Raw genomic sequence first — 20,256 nt, 5'->3', positions numbered from 1 at the left:
AAGATGCTAGTGAAAGTGTGAACCAAGGAATTTCCAAGGTTCAAATGGATGCGTTGATGGGTCAATTTACTAGGGTGATGAGGTCGGAGTTGTAACTTCTTCATGAGCGGATGAGTAGATTGGAGGAGAGCAGTGGTAGTGGAAAAAAAAATAAAGATAGGAAGGGGAATAATTTTGAAGAAGATGAGGAGAGTTTTGATGAGAATTTGGATGGAGGGAGAAGAGTACATGAGGTTAGACATAGGCGAGAAGCAGTACGAGGAAAACATACGGAGTGCAGTAAGGAGGATGGAAATATTAGTAGTATTAAGATGAAAATTCCAGCGTTTCATGGGAAGTCTGACCCTGAGGCATATTTGGAATGGGAGAAGCGTGTGGAGTTTGTGTTTGATTGCCATCACTATTCTGACCTTAAGAAAGTGAGGTTGGCAGTGGTTGAGTTTGTAGACTATGCGTTAATCTGGTGGGATCAATTAGTGACCACTAGAAGAAGGTGTGGAGAGCCGCCTATTGAGACGTGGGAGGAGATGAAGCGTGTCATGAAGAAGCGGTTTGTGCCTAACTATTATTATCGTGACATGTACAGGCGATTACAAACTCTGAAGCAAGGTCCAAGAAGCGTGGAGGATTACTACAAGGAGTTGGAAACCACGATGATCCGGGCCAACATTGAGGAGGATAATGAAGCTACAATGGCCAGATTTTTGTGCGGTTTGAATAGAGAAATCCAAGATCAAGTGGAGCTTCGCCACTGTTTTGATTTGGATGAGATGGTGCAGACAGCCATGAAGGTGGAGCAGCAGCTCAAGAGGAGAGGAGCTGATCGACTTCCTACCGGTGGAGGATCGTCAACTCCTTGGCATCCAAGCGTTGCAAAACGGGAGGACAACAAGTCGGTGTCCAAGCCAAAATTTGACACCAAATTGGAGGCACCAAAACAAGTGGGTAAAGGTATACCTGAAACTACTAATACTCGTTCTAGGGATATTAAATGTTTTAGATGTCAAGGACTTGGTCATATTGTCAGTCAGTGTCCTAATAAAAAAATTATGATTATGAATGCTGGTGGTGAGATTGATTCAGAGAGTGAGGATGAGAAATATGATAGTATGCCTGCGTTGGAGGATCCTGATGAAGAGGGATATGATACGGTGGTTGGAGAATTGTTAGTGACCAGGAGAGTGTTGAATGTACAACAAAAGGAGGAGGAAGAAACTCAAAGGGAGAATTTATTCCATACTAGATGCTTTGTGAATAACAAAGTATGTAGTGTTATTATTGATAGTGGGAGTTGCACTAATGTAGCGAGTTATGAGCTGGTGCAAAAGTTGAGTTTGCCTGTTATAAAGCATCCTCAACCTTATAAATTGCAGTGGTTTAATGATAGCTCGGAGGTGAGAGTGCATAAGCAGGTGGTAGTACCGTTTTCCATTGGTAAATATGTAGATGAAGTGTTGTGTGATGTGGTGCCTATGCAAGCTTGTCATATTTTGTTGGGTAGGCCGTGGCAATTTGATAGAAAGGTGATACATGACGGTTTTAAAAATTGTTATTCTTTTACCTTGAAAAAGGAGTCTATTGTATTGTTATCGATGACTCCAAAGCAAGTGTTGGAGGACCATTTGAAAAATAAAAAGAAAGAAGAGACCGAAAAAAAGAGTGAACAAAAAAGCGAGATGGCCTTAGAAAAAAATATTGAGAGAAAAAAAAATGAAAAAAAAATTGAGAGGAAAGAGGCCGATAAAAAATATTTATGGCCCAAAAGAGTGAGTTGCGAGAGATTTTACATGTGCATACTCCACTTGTGTTGATTTTCTATAAGGAGTTTCTCCTTAACACAAGTGATATAGCCGAAAATCTTCCGAGCACTGTTGTTTCTTTTTTGCAGGAATTTGAAGATTTATTTCCGGAGGATTTGCCTCAAGGCTTACCACCTTTGAGGGGAATTGAACATCAAATTGATTTTGTGCCCGGAAGTGCGTTGCCAAACCGTCCAGCGTATAGAAGCAACCCGGAGGAAACAAAAGAGATGCAAAGACAGGTAAGTGAACTTTTAGATAAAGGTTTTGTGCGTGAGTCCATGTCACCGTGTGCTGTGCCTGTTTTGTTAGTTCCTAAAAAAGACGATTCATGGAGAATGTGTGTGGATTGTAGAGCCATTAATAACATTACCATCAAGTATAGGCATCCTATTCCTAGACTAGATGATATGTTGGATGAGTTGCATGGTTCTAGCATCTTTAGTAAAATTGATTTAAAAAATGGTTACCATCAAATTAGAATGAGAGAAGGTGATGAGTGGAAAAATGCTTTTAAAATCAAATACGGCTTGTATGAGTGGTTGGTTATGCCCTTTGGACTAACTAATGCACCTAGCACTTTTATGAGATTGATGAATCATGTGTTGCGTGCTTATATTGGAAAATTTGTTGTGGTATATTTTGATAATATCTTGGTATATAGCAAAAATTTGGATGAGCATGTCGAACATTTGAGAATTGTGCTAATCACACTAAAAGCTGAACAATTGTATGCTAACTTGAAGAAGTGTGTGTTTTGTACAAAAGAACTTGTGTTTCTTGGTTTTGTTGTGAGTTCCCAAGGTGTCAGAGTTGATGAGGACAAGGTAAGTGCCATTCGAGATTGGCCAACGCCTACTTCTATTGGTCAAGTTCGAAGTTTTCATGGTCTTGCAAGTTTTTATAGGAGATTTGTGAAAGATTTCAGTACTTTGGCGGCACCTATGACTGCAGTGATCAAGAAGAACGTTCCATTTCATTGGGGCGAGGAGCAAGAGAAGTCTTTTAATATTGTCAAGCATAAATTAATTAATGCTCCTTTACTTGTATTACCTGATTTTACTAACACTTTTGAAATTGAATGTGATGCGTCAGGTGTAGGAATTGGAGGTGTCTTGATGCAAGGTGGGCGACCGATTGCTTACTTCAGTGAGAAGCTTAGTGGGGCATCCTTGAATTATCCTACCTACGACAAGGAGTTTTATGCGTTGTTAAGGGTACTTGAGACATGGCAACACTATTTGAGGCCAAAGGAATTTGTGATTCATACGGATCATGAATCATTGAAGCATCTCAAAGGACAACAAAAGCTAAACAAGAGGCATGCTAAGTGGGTGGCGTTTGTGGAAACTTTTTTCTACGTTATCAAATACAAGCAAGGGAAGGAAAATATGGTAGCGGATGCTCTATCACGAAGGATTAACATGGATGGTCAGAAGAAGGCGGAATTTGTGAGAAATTTGCATGAAAAAGTGAAGGCGAACATTGAGAAAAAGAATTTGCAGTATACAAAGCAAGCAAATAAGGGAAAGAAGAGAGTTGTGTTTGAACCAGGAGATTGGGTGTGGTTGCATTTGAGGAAAGAGCGGTTTCCTGAAAAACGGCGCTCAAAGCTTCTACCTAGAGGCGATGGACCGTTTCAAGTATTGGAGCGCATCAACGACAATGCTTACAAATTAGATTTGCCGGGTGAGTATAATGTCAGTGCTATTTTTAATGTTTCTGATTTATCTCCGTTTGATGTAGGTGATGATCAAGATTTGAGGACAAATCCTTTTCAAGAAGGGAAGGATGATGCGATCATGGATGGCTCGCATGCTGATCAAGTGACTAAGGATCTGTTGGAGATACCACGAGCACCGGTTACGAGAGGCCGAGCTCAGAAGTTTAAGGAAGCACTTCAATATTTATTGTTGAAGACACAAGAGGGCGTTGGATTTCTTGATATTCAATTTGGAGGACGTTATAATCTTATTGAGGTCAAAAGAGGTCAAGAAAGTGAAGACATTGAAGACCCTGCTCGAAGCCAAGGCACGCCCGCGCCCCAGACTTGCGCGCCCGTGCCATTATTTTGCGAAGAAGAAGCGCGCCCGCGCTTACGGATGCCAAATTGACGATGTTTTGCGAGCTCTCGGCGCGCCCGCGCTACCTTATTGCGCGCTCGCGCCATTGTCTGCGCAACTTCGGCGCGCCCGTGCCTCTCTCTAACGCGCCCACGCCATGTCCTTTTACACGCACCAAAGGTGTTTGTGTGTGTGTTCGGGATTTTTAATATTTTGGATTTATTTTGTTTATTTTAGGTTTTTTATTCCTACTAGGAAACTTTAGGAGATATCTTTGATATCTTTTTGATTTATTTTGCGTTATCTTTTAATATTTTGGGTTGTAATATAAATACTACAACATTCATTATTTTAATGATAACTAAGATTTTCAGATTATGGATTATTCAATACAAAATTCTCTTTAGAATTTTATCAAAGCTTTTGCTTTACCCAAAATCAAACTTATCAAAGTTTCATAGCTTTGTGGCGTTTGTCAATCGATTTTTAATTGGGTTGTCAAAGACAGGTTCCTTTGAAGGTCTAATTGAATTTTTGATTGTTTTCTATCGTGAATTCTCTGTTGCTAGTTACAGGTTCAACTAGAGGTAGAGATTCCAACATTTGTTACTTGTTTCAAAGTCGGGACAACATTATTGAATTCTTTTGTTATCGAATTGAGGTGCGATTCGTTAAAATCGTGTTGCCTTTCATACATAAGATTCATATCAATTTTCTTCTGGACCTCCTCCTGAAGAAGTTCCTTCTTATTCTGGTCATCACCATAGTCCACCTAATATTGGTGATCTTCCTTTTCTTCCTTCTGAAGTTCCCCCAACTCCTCAAAACGAATTTCCTTCTGATCGTCTCTTTTAAACTCTACATCGTATTGAGTCGAATGTTAACTGCATTGAGGGTAGCATGGCCAACCACTTTGCCACTTCTACAGCGTCTATCGATGCTTTGACTTCTCGAGTTGCTCTGTTGGAGTCTCGATTTGACCACTTCATAGCTCATCCTCCGCCGCGGAATGAAGACGACTTTTAGATTTTATTTTTTCATTTAAGTTGTAATTTTTTAAATTTCAATGTAATTTTTTTTAAGTTTTTTAATGAAATTAGTTTATGTTTTATTTCTCTCTGTTAAATTATTAGTCTTTTTGATTATCGCAAAAAGGGGAGAATAAAATTGGTTAAATAATAAAATTGATTAAATTAAAACACGTTGTTTATTTAAGGGGGAGTTATTTAAATGTTTATTTAAATTTTTATGATATTTATTTTAATGCATATTTATTTCTCCTATTTAATCAAGTTTTGTGATCATAAAAAAGGTGGAGATTGTTACGTCTTAAACGCATACAAATCTCGTGTTGTGAGATTAATGTTTTTAATGATTAACAAGTCTCCAATATTATGTTTTGATGATTAAAAACTAGGTTAATTGTTACTAATATTTTAAAGTGATAAATTTGCAGATATTAAAAATTATCGTCAAAGAAAAATATTGGAAGCAAGTACCGATAGCTAAAAATTGAAGAAGAATTTGAAGTGTTCGAAATTGCAGAGTTCGGATGGTCCGAAGAAGGTTCGGATGGTCCGAAGATTTTCTATGAATTATTTAAAAATTTCGGAAGCTAGTTCGGATGTTGTGAAGGCAGAGTTCAGACGATCCAATCCAGGATTGGATGGTCCGAAGTATTTCCTTGAATATTTTATTATTCGGAGGCTATTTCGGATGTTTCGAAGTCAAGTAGTTCGGACTGTTCGATGAATTTCATCAATTATTTTATTCTTCGGAGTCAAGTTCGAAGGCCACAAAGTCCATGTTCGGAGGATCCGAAGACCAGATCGGACGGTCCGATCTCTTTACGGCGATTATAGATCTTGTCCGAATACTTTTTTCTAACAGTGAATTTAATGCAGCCGATCGGACGATCCGATCTCAGTTCGGACGGTCCAAACAGTGCCACAGCCGCATATTTTTGGATTTGAATCAGCACAGTTCGGAGGCTCCGAAGTCCAGATCGGACGGTCCAATCTCACCCAATTCAACACTATAAATAGAGTCATTCCGAGGTCATTTCAAACACAACTCACACTTCCAACTCTCTCAAGTATTCAAGTATCTTTTGTGCAATTATTCAAGCATTTCAAGCCCATTTCAAAGTTTCTCAATATATATTTTTGTATCGAGTTGTATAAGTGCTAGAAAATTGTAGTTGTGTATGCTCGAGTGTGAAACCGAGTTTATAGAGTTGTTGTGGCTATCCTTGGAGCCCTTAAGGCCAAGTGTTTCGAGTTGTTGTGAGGCTATCCTTGGAGCCCTCAAGGCCAAGAGACGTGGTGATTGTCTTATTGTTGTATCGACTTACTTAGAGCCATGAAGGCCAAGACAAAGTTCTAGTGATACCTTGGTTAATCAATCTTAATCAAGAAATCTAAATCTCCGGACTAACGCAATAGCTTGCAAACTATGCTTTTATTGTTATTGGGTGGGGTGTGTGTGTGATATTGATAATCTATAAATTATATCAAAATAAAAAACTTAACCATGGTAACAAAAGGTTCACTAAAGTTAAGTGATTCAATAATACAAGAAACAAGATGTGTAATAAAATATATATCAGCTAAAAAAGAGTGAGATTTTATATGATGCAAAGATGGAAAATATTTTTTTATTTTTACAAAAACGACAATAAGTTACATTTGATATAACATTGGATTCCCACATAGATTCACTCCATTTTATTTGATTTGGGGGTCCAACTTCCGTTAAGCCCCAAATCTAGCCGGACTTCGAACTCGAATTTAATGCCCTCCGTACCGCCTGCACTGCACCTGTTCTCGTCTATCTGGAAGTTGGATACGACATAACATTTTTTTTTTTGAGATATGACATAACATTGACGGGTCATTCTCTGCTACATCGAGTGAAATTCACCTGGTGCAGCATTCACCATTCATGGGGCTCGATGCCCACACAATTGTGTGTGGGGCCCGTCCCCTGGATGTGGGGCCTGAGCCATGAATAGCCCAGATCTACCGGGTGAATTTCACTCGGTGGATCATAAAAGCTCCCTAACATTGACATACATATAATAAATTAGAATATGTTATATATAGATTAAATTTAATATAAATTTTTAAATCAAAATATAACTTTGTATTGGTTCACAATAAGAAAAAATATGTTTGAACTTCTTGATCAATAAAAAAAATATTTCTGCACTCCTTGGGTCCACATATTTTTTCGGATGAAAGTAGGTACAAAGTATAAAATATTGAAATTCGTGATATTTGAGCGCAAATTGTTTTAAATTTGGTACTAATATATATGATTTTTAAAAACTCAAATATGTATGCAAATATTGATATTAATTACATATTTGTCTATTTTTGATTGAATAACGTTATAATACATTGAAAATATGGTATAAATATATGATATTGGAGTACCAATTATTTTAGATGTGGTGCTAATATATGATTATTGAGTATCCAAACATGGTTGCAACTTACAAGTGTTGATGTTAATAAAGTTGCTAAAAAATTTTACTCAAAATTTTATCTTTTGTATCATATATAAATCAGTTAGTGCTCAAATATCATACATTAATGTCATATTTAAATGTTTTGTACTGATTTTCACCCCTAAAAACATGTGGGCTCAGATAATGAAAAAAAGTTTTTGTACGGATATGAGATCTCATACATATTTTTTTTCCGACAAGAATTGAATGCAAAAGTATGTTTGATCTTGTGGATTTAAAACAATGTTTTCCTTATATATTACACACAAGATTACATACACGATTACATATATTATCTTTAAAATTATAAAATTATCTCAATGAAGAGATCTTTCCATTAGTATGTTCAGAATAATTTTATAATTTAAAAAACTACGTATAACCGTGTATATATATATATATAACATGACCATTATAATCAATAATAATATTTGAATTTGGTGGTAGGTACGTTTTGAGTAGGTTGATGTACTAATTGCTAGGTTTTTATTGTTGTCCAGATTAGAATTTTCTAATTTCTTTCTTCTTAAAAGAGTTGAGATGTATTTTTCAAAAAAAAAAAAGAGTTGAGATGTGAATTTTTTATTTTTAAACTTAAACCACGAGGCTATTGGGAAATTGATATAAATTTAATGTATGAAAAATAGAAAAAACAAATGTGCATCCGGGCTATAGCCAGGGTAATGTCTTTCTTTCTATAATCACACAGAATAGTTTTGCATACAAAAGTAAATATTAAAGTTTTATGTAGAACCAGGATAATATTCTCATGGAGGAAGAGAAAATCCATACGTTATGCAGAACGAGGATAATATTTAATGAGTGATCCAATTAGGAAATCCGTATCACAAAAGCTATCCATGAGTGAAAAAAGTGAAAAGATAGTAATTCTCTCGACACAAAAATTTTTCATGAGATCGTCTCACAAATCATTTTGCAACATAGATCTCCAATTTGACTCAACTCATTTTTTATACCAAAATTATTACTTTTCATTAACCGATTGAATCGTGTCATATATATAAAATTTCGATATGCATCCATGGGGGTCATCTCACGGTCACCACCTTTGGTTGCATGTGCCTATTTTCCCCCCTACCCAACTTGAAATCGTTGTGACGTACCAAGTACAGGTACAGATTTCAAAGTGGTAATAAATAATTAAATTCATCAGAGTTTTTATGATTTTTTATGATGAAATATCATTTCAAGTATCCTTTTTGTGAGAAAATTTAAGAAAATAAATAATTTGTTTCTCAGAAGCACAACTTTGATTGGCTGAAAGTACTGAAGTAGTTGAGAATACATTTGACTGCTTTGACGAACCTGTTCAATTCCAATTTACAGCAAACAAAATAAGTAGAAATGGTAAAAACTGATGGGTGAGAAGTGGTGGGGCCGGCCCACGAATTTTAATGGGGCTTTCAAATCTTCATATCTCTGATCCAAAAGCAGCAAGGAGTGGGATAAAAATGAGCCGAACAGTTCGCGAGCTGTTTAGATTTCGGTTCATTAAAATCTCGTTCGAGCTCGTTTAACGAGGCTCGTTAAGGCAAACGAACCAAGTTCGAGCTTTACAATATTCGGCTCGTTAGCTCGTGAACATGCTCGTTAACAGGTTCGTTAGCTCATGAACAGACTCGTTAACAAGCTCGTAAGTCATCTCTTAGACGAAAAAATAATAGTCTTGATATTTAATTTATAAATTTACACTTTACTTATGAAAAATATTGAAAAATCTATAAAAATTAATTTATTAGAATAAAATTACAAATTTTAATAATAATATTATATTTTTTTCAAATATATAATTTATTTTTTAATTAATTTAATGAATATTTAAATTTATAGTTTAAATATATTAAGCTCGTTTAGGCTCGATAAAAGCTCGAATAAGCTCGTGAGCCATGAATATATTCGTTAAATAAGATCGGGCTCGGCTTGGTTATAAATGAACCGAGCTTGAATATTCAGAAGCTCGACTCGGCTCGACTCGTTTACATCCCTAAGCCTGGATTCCTATAATTTTTTCATGCTTTTCCATTACAGTTTTTTTTCCCTTTCATTACCGACAATAAAATTATCCTCATCTTATAATAAATACATATATATATATACATATATATATATATATATATATTATAGTAGAAACTATTTAACTATTGATAAAACTTGAGATAAAATTATAATTATATCTTAATTTAATTTACAACAAAACCAAAATTACTAGATAAATTAGTCATTTTATATGATATTATCTTTTGTTAGCCATTAGATTTTTTTTATTTACCAAATTGACATTAACTATGTGACCTTAGTGTCTTTTTATTTATCAAAATGTCACTCATATGTAAAATTGATTATTTGTGGGTTTTTGTGACAATTTATTTACGAAAACACTATAATTTTTTTTTTTATTGTACAATTTTTTTTCTTAAAAAAATGAACTTTACAAGAACGCAACATGTGCACGTGCACGACAATACAGTTGGTAAGATGGTCGAAACACAATTTTTTAAATTGTTTTAAAATTTTTATTAATATAACGCTGCAAGCGATTAAAATTTTAAGTAGAATATAATAAGTGCATTTGGATAGTTTCAATTACAAAATAATGCAATTATTTACGAGATTATTGAAGAACAACAACAGACCCACTAGCAATAGAACGCTTGAGTTACGATATAGGCAAGCGTTCGACTTTACCTTTAGGATCAACAAACACCTATTTCCAAAAAATTAATAATATAAGCGTTCGACTTTACCTTTAGGATCAACAAACACCACATTTTACAGAATTTTGTGGGGGAAAAAAGTCATTTTGATAAGAACAATGATATTTTTAGTCATGTAATTTGAATATTTTTTATTTTTTTGTCTTGTTATTGATAAATTCTTAGTTTTAGTATATTAATTCACATTTTTCAATTTTGATTATTTTTAATCAAAATGCTGACATGTCACCGGCATGTCAGCAATATCAGGGAACACACCAGCAATATTCGATATCATGTCACCATTTTCTGATGCTACGTCATCGTTCTGATATAAAATGACCAAAATATTTTTTTAAAAAAAATGTGCAAGCTAGTGGACTTAACTGAGAATTAACCGATAATAATTTAAAAAATGAAAAAAAAATGCAATTTAAAATTCGAAATATGTTGTCCTCTCCATCTATGTTTTACAACTTATTTCTAAATCACTATTAATTTTTGTGGTTGAAAAATTATATTTATGTTATAGATAATTTCTTGATGCTTCTTGGAAAAAAAAAGAAACTTTGATGTCGATGCTTAATTATTTTTGTTTAGTTAAATTTGTGATAAGATAAATATGATAAATAAAATTTATAGAGATTTTTACTGCAATTTTATCCTATAAATAATGTGATTGTGTTTGCACTCGAACATTGAATCTTATGAATTATCTATATCCATCCATCTTTTCTCTTGTGATGTAAAACAAATAATCAACATGATACAATAATCAATTGAGAATTAAAATAAATCTCATTCTGTTGATGATCATAAAGTACCATAACATGTTGTCAATACTTGATTTTATAGTGTATTCGTTGGTGCTCTGGAAATAACACAATTACAATTATTTATACATTGATGTTCACGAAGTACCATGATAATTTGATGATGTTGATGTCTCCAAAGTAGCACGACATAATTTTATATAAAAAATATAAAGATATTATGATTAACATCTGATATAAGATGTAATATATTGTGAATCAGCTCCAATGTGTGTCTTAATTGGTGAAATAAGTGGGCACTTGACCTGAAGTCAGGAATTTGATTCTCCCTACCAACACTTTCTTGAAATAGTCTACCGTGCAGGACTTGCCTTGTGCAGTTTACCTGGCTAGCATAGTTTGTAGGCAAGCAGACTATTTCGTTACTCCGATGTTTATCCAGTGCGCATCGAAAAATGGCGGCGGCGGGTTCTCACGTCAATAAAAAAATATATTGTGAATCATAAGAGATTCATTATTAAAATCTAATATGCGATCTAGTATATTGAAAATCTAAAGAGATTAAAATCTAATATGAAATCTAAAATCAATAAATATTCTTGAAAGATATAGCTCTAATACCAAATTATATAAATATTTATATAAAAAAAAAATTCATGATAAGATATAAAATTCATGAATAATATTAACATAAGATCCAATTTAGCAATATTCTAGGAAAAATATTAATTTAATCAATGAGTTTTGAGAATCTTCCAAATAGGCAAATTCATTTTTAAAAAAATTAATAATATTGATATAAATTCTAAAATTGTCAATATCATTAAAGAATATTATTAAAAATCTAAGAATTATAAAAAAATATTGATTTGATATTGATTCAAATAATATATTTATTGTTGTTGATCTTGAATGAGCATAATCCATTATTTATCACTGTTTATGATGAATAATGATTTGAAGCCCCATGATAAACTATATAGGCTATTGAATATTATACGTGTGTGTATATGTGTGAATACGTGACAGCGAGACCAAAAAATATCATTAATTGAAAAAATAATGTTAAACTCGGTGAATTAATATAATCTTTTATATTGGATAACGATAATTATGGTATGGCTGTAAAAAAAACGATAATTATGGTACGTGCACGACCATTGTTGTGGGTAAAATTTTGACTCATTTTATTGATTTTGAAAGGAATATGATTTGCCTTGCAAGACATAAATTCCTTAATGATATTTTCCTAATTTTAATGAGATTTTATTTATGAGTTTTGCCTTTCTAGACTTGTTATTTTCTAGATTTATAATTATCTTTGATTAATAACATATGATTTCTTTGTATTTAAAATAGTTTGTTTCCTAATTAACTTGGTTTCCTTGTTGTGTAGGAATCTAATTAAGGAATCATATTATGGCTTGAAGATTTATCTATTATCTATATAAGGATTAGTGCACGTATAGAAAAGAAGAGAAGGACGAGAGCAACGAAGCGAGATCAACTGAGTATAGTTCAGAACATATTTGAGAGTTGATCGAGATTTTTCTTGAAGAAGCTTTATCGTCGATCGTTGCTGAATAACCGTGTTGCCGTGAAGTGTTGGAGACATTTGAAGAATCACGCGAGTGAAGTGTTGATTCGAGAGTGGTTCCTTGGTTTTTGTTTTCGGCACATGTGTTCAACATCATATTGGTTTTTCTATTCTAGTTTCTACTAGTTTGTATGATGTTGTTTATTTTCTTAACTTGTTGAGAAAAATAGTTTTTCATATACAAGCACTAGTTGGTTTTTGTAAATTGATTTATTTTCTAGTGATTATTTTGCCATTAGGCATCGTGCAAGTACTTAGTACTTGTGCATGAATATCTTCATGTTATTACTTTTATTTAATCATTCCGCTGCATTGTTTGTCTTGAAGTGTTGAAAATACTAAGAGCAAACATTTACTCTGAAATTGATTAGTTGGTATTTCCTGATCGAAACTTTCAAAACCCTTTCAAGTGGCATCAGAGACATTCACTTGACGATACTAAGTGTGATTCTGTTTTTTTTTTTTGTGTTTTGACATGATGAATTTATCACTGTTGAATTTACGCAAGATGTCATTGACTCTGATCTAGGGAATGAATCCATAGTCTTGCTTACCAGAAAGTTTGGTGATTATCTCAAAAGGATGAGGGACAAAAAGAAAGTTGGACAACATACTAAGCACCCTAGTTTACCTACTCCTTCAAAGAGATTCCAAATAAAAGGGGGCCCTCTCGCTCGTTGCTAAACGACACAAATTTCTCCTCTAGAGATGATTATGGTGATCAAGACTTTGAGGTTGTGGCTAGGCCAAAGACCTTTGGTACTGCTGCCGCGGAGTCCGAAGATGGAAGTTCCTCTTCTGATGAGGATGTGTGAGGACCTCGGTTCTAATCATCTAATCGAAATTAATACATTCAATAAGCAACCAAGAGCCAAGTCAAAACAATTTTTTTTAAAGCTACAGTGATCGTGCAACTGCGCAATCACCTTGCGCTTCTGCGCAAGAGCTTCTCAAACTCTTGCGCAGAGGCGCAACATCTTGCGTTTCTGCGCAAGAGTGCCCTCGCACTCTTGCGCAGAAGCGCAGAAGCTATGTGTTTCTATGCAAGGGTGCGAGGCACTCTTGCGCAGAGGCACACAACCTTGCGCTTCTGCGCAAGGGTGCTCTCGCACACTTGCGCAGAGGCGTAGCCTGCTGTGCTTCTAAGCATCTCTGCTACTACTTTTTGCTGTTATTCAAATCTTCAAGCTTCAAATCTTGATCCCGGACTAAACAAATTTGATACATGAATTAAACATGAAATTCTAAAACATTTCATACAAAAGTTCGGATCATCCGAACTCGTCCCCCTTCCAAACATGCTTAGCTGCCTCCGAACTCCATAACTTCAGAGCTTCCGAACTGGGTTCGGATCATCCAAACTCACCGAGCCAAAAATCCTAAATTTTCATATTTTAATCCAAATTAAAACCTTAATCCATTCTTAATAATTTTTAATCAATTAATCTTGTAAAATAGGACCGGGTTGCTACATCTATAATCGCTCGATCGGTCCACAATCCCTCGACCGTTGAGCTCTTCGATCGGTGAAAAGTCCCCTCGACCGTTTTGAGCAGCTCTGGTATTTCGAGCAGAACGTTTTCATATGAACTCCGAATTGAGTGATTCTTTATGCGTTGGAAAGCCAAGATGAAGGGCTAGAACTTTCAGGTTCATAAAATTGCCCATAAATCAACGCAACAAGAATTATAAGCACCTGAACAAACAGTATTCACTCACCTATTTTAGCTCTACTCGACTGGTGTGCCTTCTCAACCGTTTGAGTACTCACCTGTTTGAATTCTTCTCAACCGGCCAGAAACTATCCAGAAGCACAAATATGACCATTGTGTTGTCAGAAACAGTACAAAACCTTTTCCAACAGTCATATTCTTGTATCTAACGTCTATATCATTCTTGGAGGATATAAATACAAGATCTGGAAATTGAGGAGGACAGAGAGTGGACAACCAAAAGATTATTCATCTAGTTAGAGCTTTTTCACATAAAGAGGGCGTCAAAACATATTATTAAGCTAAGTCAAGAGCTAACACCTAGTGTGAAGAACACAACAGTTTTCTTGAGCTTTCACAGTCAAGTTCTTTACACCCAACCCTAACTAACTCACATACATTTGTTAGATGATTTGTATTGATGAGTTGAGTAACTGTCTTTGCACAAAGACGTTAAAAATTATGTAAACTTTGCATCTTCAGTGTTATGTCACTGGAAAGAGATTGAGAATCTAGGAGTTCCGACTTAGGCGATGGGGTAAGTCTTAAGGTTGGAGTGGGTGTATTACAAGACGTTATAATAGTCAAAGTCTTCTAGTGTATCCTTCCAAGTGGAAGAAGGGGTGACGTAGGATTTTTATCTCCGAACATCCATAAAAAAATTTGTACCCCTTTAATTTGTCGCATTTACTTATTGTTGCTGTTTTTAGATGGTTTGTTGAAGCATTTTATGTGTTCTTTAAAATACCAAAATTTTGCATGCAAAGTATTTGATAAAATTCTTCAACCAAAATGTTTTTATCATCTCAACTTGCAATCTTTTCAAATGATTTCTCAAACTCTTAATCAGTTTTTAGAGGGATTATTTCGAGTGTTTTTGCTTGGTTTTGTAACCAAACTCGATATAATTTCTCGCTGCTCGGTTCATTTTTGAACATTTCAAGAACGAGCTATTTTGGCTCCAAAATATTTTATAGTGTGAATTCACCCCCTCTCTATACATGCATCTGATTCCCAACAAGTTCTTTTGAATTAATGAGGCCACAATCGAGCTTCAAATAAGACAATGAAAAATGCATTATAAAAATGGATGACAAGAGAGAGATCAAACCAAAAAACGAACACTCGATATTTCAAAACTTGCAAAGAATCTTTCAAAGCTTGCATCCTCAAAGAACTCTCTGAGAACTCTAAAGCTTTATACCTTCTACTGCTCAACAAACCCTCAATTCAAAGAACTACATTAGATCACCATGGATCTTCTATGGTTTTTGTCAACTACTCGACCGTATCTGTCAAAGATCATTTGAGGAGTTGTTTAAGGATTCACACTTCTAGCTTACTTGTGTTGTTTTGGTTGTCTTAACCAAGTGTTAATTAGGAGTTTCGACTTAGGCAGTGGATAAGTCCAAAATTTGGAGTGAGTTGTATATAGAAGTTGTATAAGCCAAAATCTTCTAGTGCATTTTTTTAAATGGAAAAAGAGAGACGTAGAATGATTTTACTTTCGAACTTTCATATATCTTTTGTAATTTACTTTATTGCTTCTTCATATCTTGTTTCCATTGCCTGAATTGAGTATAAAAATTCGTAAAAATATATCGGACTATTTTTTCACATTATTTATGATTCGACCGTTTTTTAAGACTTGATAAATTTGATTTTTTTTTTATATCTAACCTTAACAAAACCGATCAGTTATTTGATAGTGTTTTAGATAAATTTTAAAAGTGTTTATTCATCTCCGCTCTAAACACATTCCTGATCCTAATAATAACGTCTTCAAATAAAAATGATTGTGTAGTGATCCGACCCAGATCATCTACTAATAAAAAACTTAGGCATGCAATTAACTTAAACAGATACATAATCAGAGAAAACTGCGTAAAACTGGATTAAAATACTAACCCAACAGTATACAATCGGAACAAAACTGAAAACCCAATAAACAAATTAAACAACACAATCGAATAAAATAAATACCACAAATACACTTAAACTAAGTCATAAAAACCTCTGCTCCTAAGCCTTGGTCACCGATCAATATCTGAACCAAACCTTGGTCAACCTGCAAACCTACCCCGCTGAATAGGATTTTCGAGCTAAAAGCAAGGACGTGAGCACTAACGCCCAGTATGTGAATGAGCATACAGCTTTATGCAATGCATGCGATCATGATATATGAATGAACTGGAAACTAGGGATCAAACTTTGGAACAATCATGCTCAGAATGTAAGCGCCACCAGTATGTGCACGTTGCTCTAAAGATTCAGTGGACGCCACACATATTGACTCTGATCTTGGACTATCACCATCCTAGGTAACCGCTTACACTGTTCTATTGATCCAGTTATTGTCAACATGTTATCCGACCGTACAAGGAAAAACTAAGGGTGAGTGACCCTAGGCACAACAGGCTATTTTGAAAGGATAACAGGCGCAACGTGGTATGCAAATTCCGCATACATGAATATTATAATCATGCATCACATGATAGGTAATAATGAAACAGATAATAATACAACACATAAACATGCATATTCAGCAGGCTATCTCAGTCTGTACTTACCTACCTCAACTCACTGGTCTAGCAGTACAACTATCTAAAGTCCAAGCCTACAAGTCAAGTGAATACCATATCACTATAACTTATCTAAAAGTCTTAACTAGATCACTAGCTACTCCACAAAGATACTAAGAGACCATACTTATACATGCATCCGTAGTCAAGACATTGATGTCGAAGGCCCAAAATTCAGGCACCGCCCCGCTACAACTCCAGTAGGACCTCGCTAATACCCGACCCACTACTGTATTACCCAAAACACTCAATTTAGTTTAATAGATCAAAAATCCCTCAATTTTTACTTCGAAAATGAGGTTTTGATGCCTATTTATAATACAGGGAACATATGGTTGAAAATGAGGTTTGGGTGCCTACTTCGAATCCTCAAATCCAAACTTGAAATGGGAACAACACCAACACCGAGACAACTGCAACTCAACGACCTCTACTACCTAGTCCATCCAACCTAAGCCATGTCCCGTGGAATGGGGTGTCCAAACAAAATACCAAGTACGTGAGCAATAACGCTCAGTACAGAAGTATGAGTATACACATTCTATGAATGCTAATGCAAGTGAACGGGTACCAAAAACCTATCACGGTAGAATCACTGCTCAGTCAAGTGGTGTCATGATATGTAACATAGTAGACCGTCGCATCAGGAGGTGACTCACATACCAGAAGGAAATTTTGGATATAGGTGACCTGACCACGTAATCCAATGGGTCCAACCATCCACTCAATAACTCGGGGTTGAGCAACCCCACTATGGGTAATATCAAGGTACAAGCTCAACATGATAATGCATGAAGAATCGTGACATAATATATGCATATAATCCATGTCATATAATCATGCAAAGATAGAACATTCATACTCAACCAAGATATCTCGAATAGTACGTCAGTATCTCTATTCAAGAAATTCAAGCAACCTAGCAACACTGGTACTCAATTTCAAGCCTATAATAAGATAATCACCATATCACTTATTGATTATTAAAAGTCTCAACTAGACTAATATTTATTCACAGAATCTAATCAGAGTATAACATTATGCATGTGCTCGTCGTCAGCCCTTTGATGAAGATAGCCTCAAACTCTAGGCACAACTTTGTCACAATCCCGGTAGCGCTTCGTCACTGCCTGCCTCTCAAAACTACGCCCGAAACCCACGGAAAAAAACTAGAACGAGAGAGAGAGAAAAGGGGAATTGGCAAATGAAAATGGAAATTTTGACCTTTATTTATAGGCAATGATCGGAACTTCTGATCTCTAGTTCGGAGCTTCCGAACGTACTTTGGAGCTTTCGATCGTCCTTCCGAACTCTCACCACCAAACGCGTGTCTTTGATTAGACAACACAAGCTGTTGACAGAGTTCAGATTTTTCAACTGAGGGTTCGGAGCTTCTGAACTCACCCTTGTCAAATAACCAGCCAGAAGCCCATTCTTAGCTGTCAGTGTAGTATTCGAAACCACCGATCTGTAGTTTGAAACTTCCGAACTCCTCGGTGCTTCCGATCTTTTTCATTTCCTTTGATGATGTTCGGAGCTTCCGAACTGCTCTTTCGAGCTTCCAAACTGTCCCAACACTAGGGCTCCTTTGTACTATTTCTTATCGTTTTGAATCCGATTATTAACTCTAATTACCCAAAAAAGGATCTCATAACCATGTTTTGACCAATTAAACATGATCAGTCAGTTTATTAGCTTAACTAGGAAATTGGGCTACTACATTCTCCCTACCTTAAGATATTTCATCCTCGAAATCTTGACTAGGGAAAACAAAATATGATCGTAATGTCCGATCTATGTTAGTCCATGCAGAGTTTGAGATGTCAACTATACACAGACATGTGGAAGTTCGAAAGGTCTGAACTAGGGTTCAGAAGGTCCGAACTTAGCCAGCCACTTATGTGTCAAGAGGCTTTAGACATGTCGATGCATGCTTTGGATCGGAAGGTCCAAAATGGAAATAGGATATTCCAAAGTGCACAATTCAGAACGTGGCATGCATGCAAGGATCAGAGATTCCAATCGACACCTATAATATGGCATCCGAGTTCACTTCTCTTTGCTCATTTACAACCCTTCTCTCTTATATTCAATGGTTTCTTGGGCGTTCTAGCCATTCAATTGAGGCTTGGGCACTAGCGGGGCATTTACGGAATAGCGGTGGAGCTGTGTCCAAAAGGCGGGGTCTTCGACTTCAAAGGACTAACGACGAACGTAATTATAAGTCTAGACTCTACATAGATTTTGGGAGTAGTTATTAGTCTATTCAAGGCTTTTAATAAGCAATAATTGATATATTAATTAAATTACTTGCTTATAGACTTGGACTTGTGAGCCAGAGTTGCTAGGTTGCTGTTTAGAGGTACGGACGTACTATCCGAGATATCCTGATTGAGTGTGCATGTTCTATGTGTCGCATGTTTATCTAGCATGTCTTATGTGCATATATTATGCCATGATCGTTATGATGCTATCATGTTGAGCATTTGCCTTGTTATAGCCTTTAGTGGGGTCGCTCAGTCCCTTATTCTTTGGTGGATAGTTGGACCTATTAGTACATGATCATGTCATCTATATCCGCATATTCTTTATGGTGTGTTAGCCACGACGACCCAGAGTACTACACACCATTTTGTCTTTCCAGACTGAGAAAAGTTTGACCGTGATAGGTTTTCGGTACCCTGTACATTTGCATTCACGCACTCATAGCATGTATATACTCATATTTCTATACTGAGCGCTCTTATCGCTCATGTCCTCGGTTTTGTTTGGACACCCCACCACACGGGGCATGACTTAGGTTAGATGGATCCAGTGAGAGCGGTCGTTGAGGCTGAGGTTGCAGCTGTTTTTGAGGATCGATGTTTTTTCTTTGGTATTATTTGAGGATATTCTCGTACTATTTCGAATTGGTTGTATAACTTTATCACTTGGGTTTTAGCGTCGGTTTTATTCTGCCGGTTGTACTGTTATTTTGGTATAATGTCCGCAGGATTTATCTGTTTTCGTTTATATTAAGTTAATTGCATGCTTTTATTCATTAAGTAGGTGATTCAGGAGCGGGTGACTACATTTCACCTCGAGTTCCAAAGGTCCGAACTGACACTTGTCCAACCCAAATCGACACATGTTGTCTCTGCTGAGTTCGGAACGGTCGAACTAGACTGGAAGGTCCGAATTGGTTCGGAGGGTCCGAAGTGGTTTAGATGGTTCGAATTGGTTCTGCCCCTTCCGAACCGATTCGGCTACTTCGGAACTGTTTGGACCCCTAAGACACCACTGACCATTTTCGGATGTTATGGAGCTGGTTTTTTTACTTGTTTTTTTTCTCAAATAATGACTCTTTACTAATTTTTTTTTACCACTTTTAACATTTAATGTCATTTTAAACATGCAAAACGGAACTAGGATCACTAAAAATTGAATATCTCAAATGTCAAAAATAATAGAGAGTGTTCTCTTTTAAGAAAAAATGATGTTCTGTAGGACCATATATTATTCTACT

General features: G+C 35.6%; 1 pseudogene; it reads left to right on the top strand.

The window, feature by feature from the left end:
- Window positions 1-1,055: 1,055 nt before the first annotated feature.
- LOC140878659 (uncharacterized) lies at window positions 1,056-13,658 on the top strand (annotated as a pseudogene).
- The last annotated feature ends 6,598 nt before the right edge of the window (window positions 13,659-20,256 follow it).

This window comes from Henckelia pumila, chromosome 2, assembly GCF_033568475.1.
Source record: "Henckelia pumila isolate YLH828 chromosome 2, ASM3356847v2, whole genome shotgun sequence".
Lineage (NCBI taxonomy): Eukaryota > Viridiplantae > Streptophyta > Magnoliopsida > Lamiales > Gesneriaceae > Henckelia > Henckelia pumila.
Note: the sequence above shows the minus strand (reverse complement) of the source record. Positions and strands in the feature narration are given on the sequence as shown.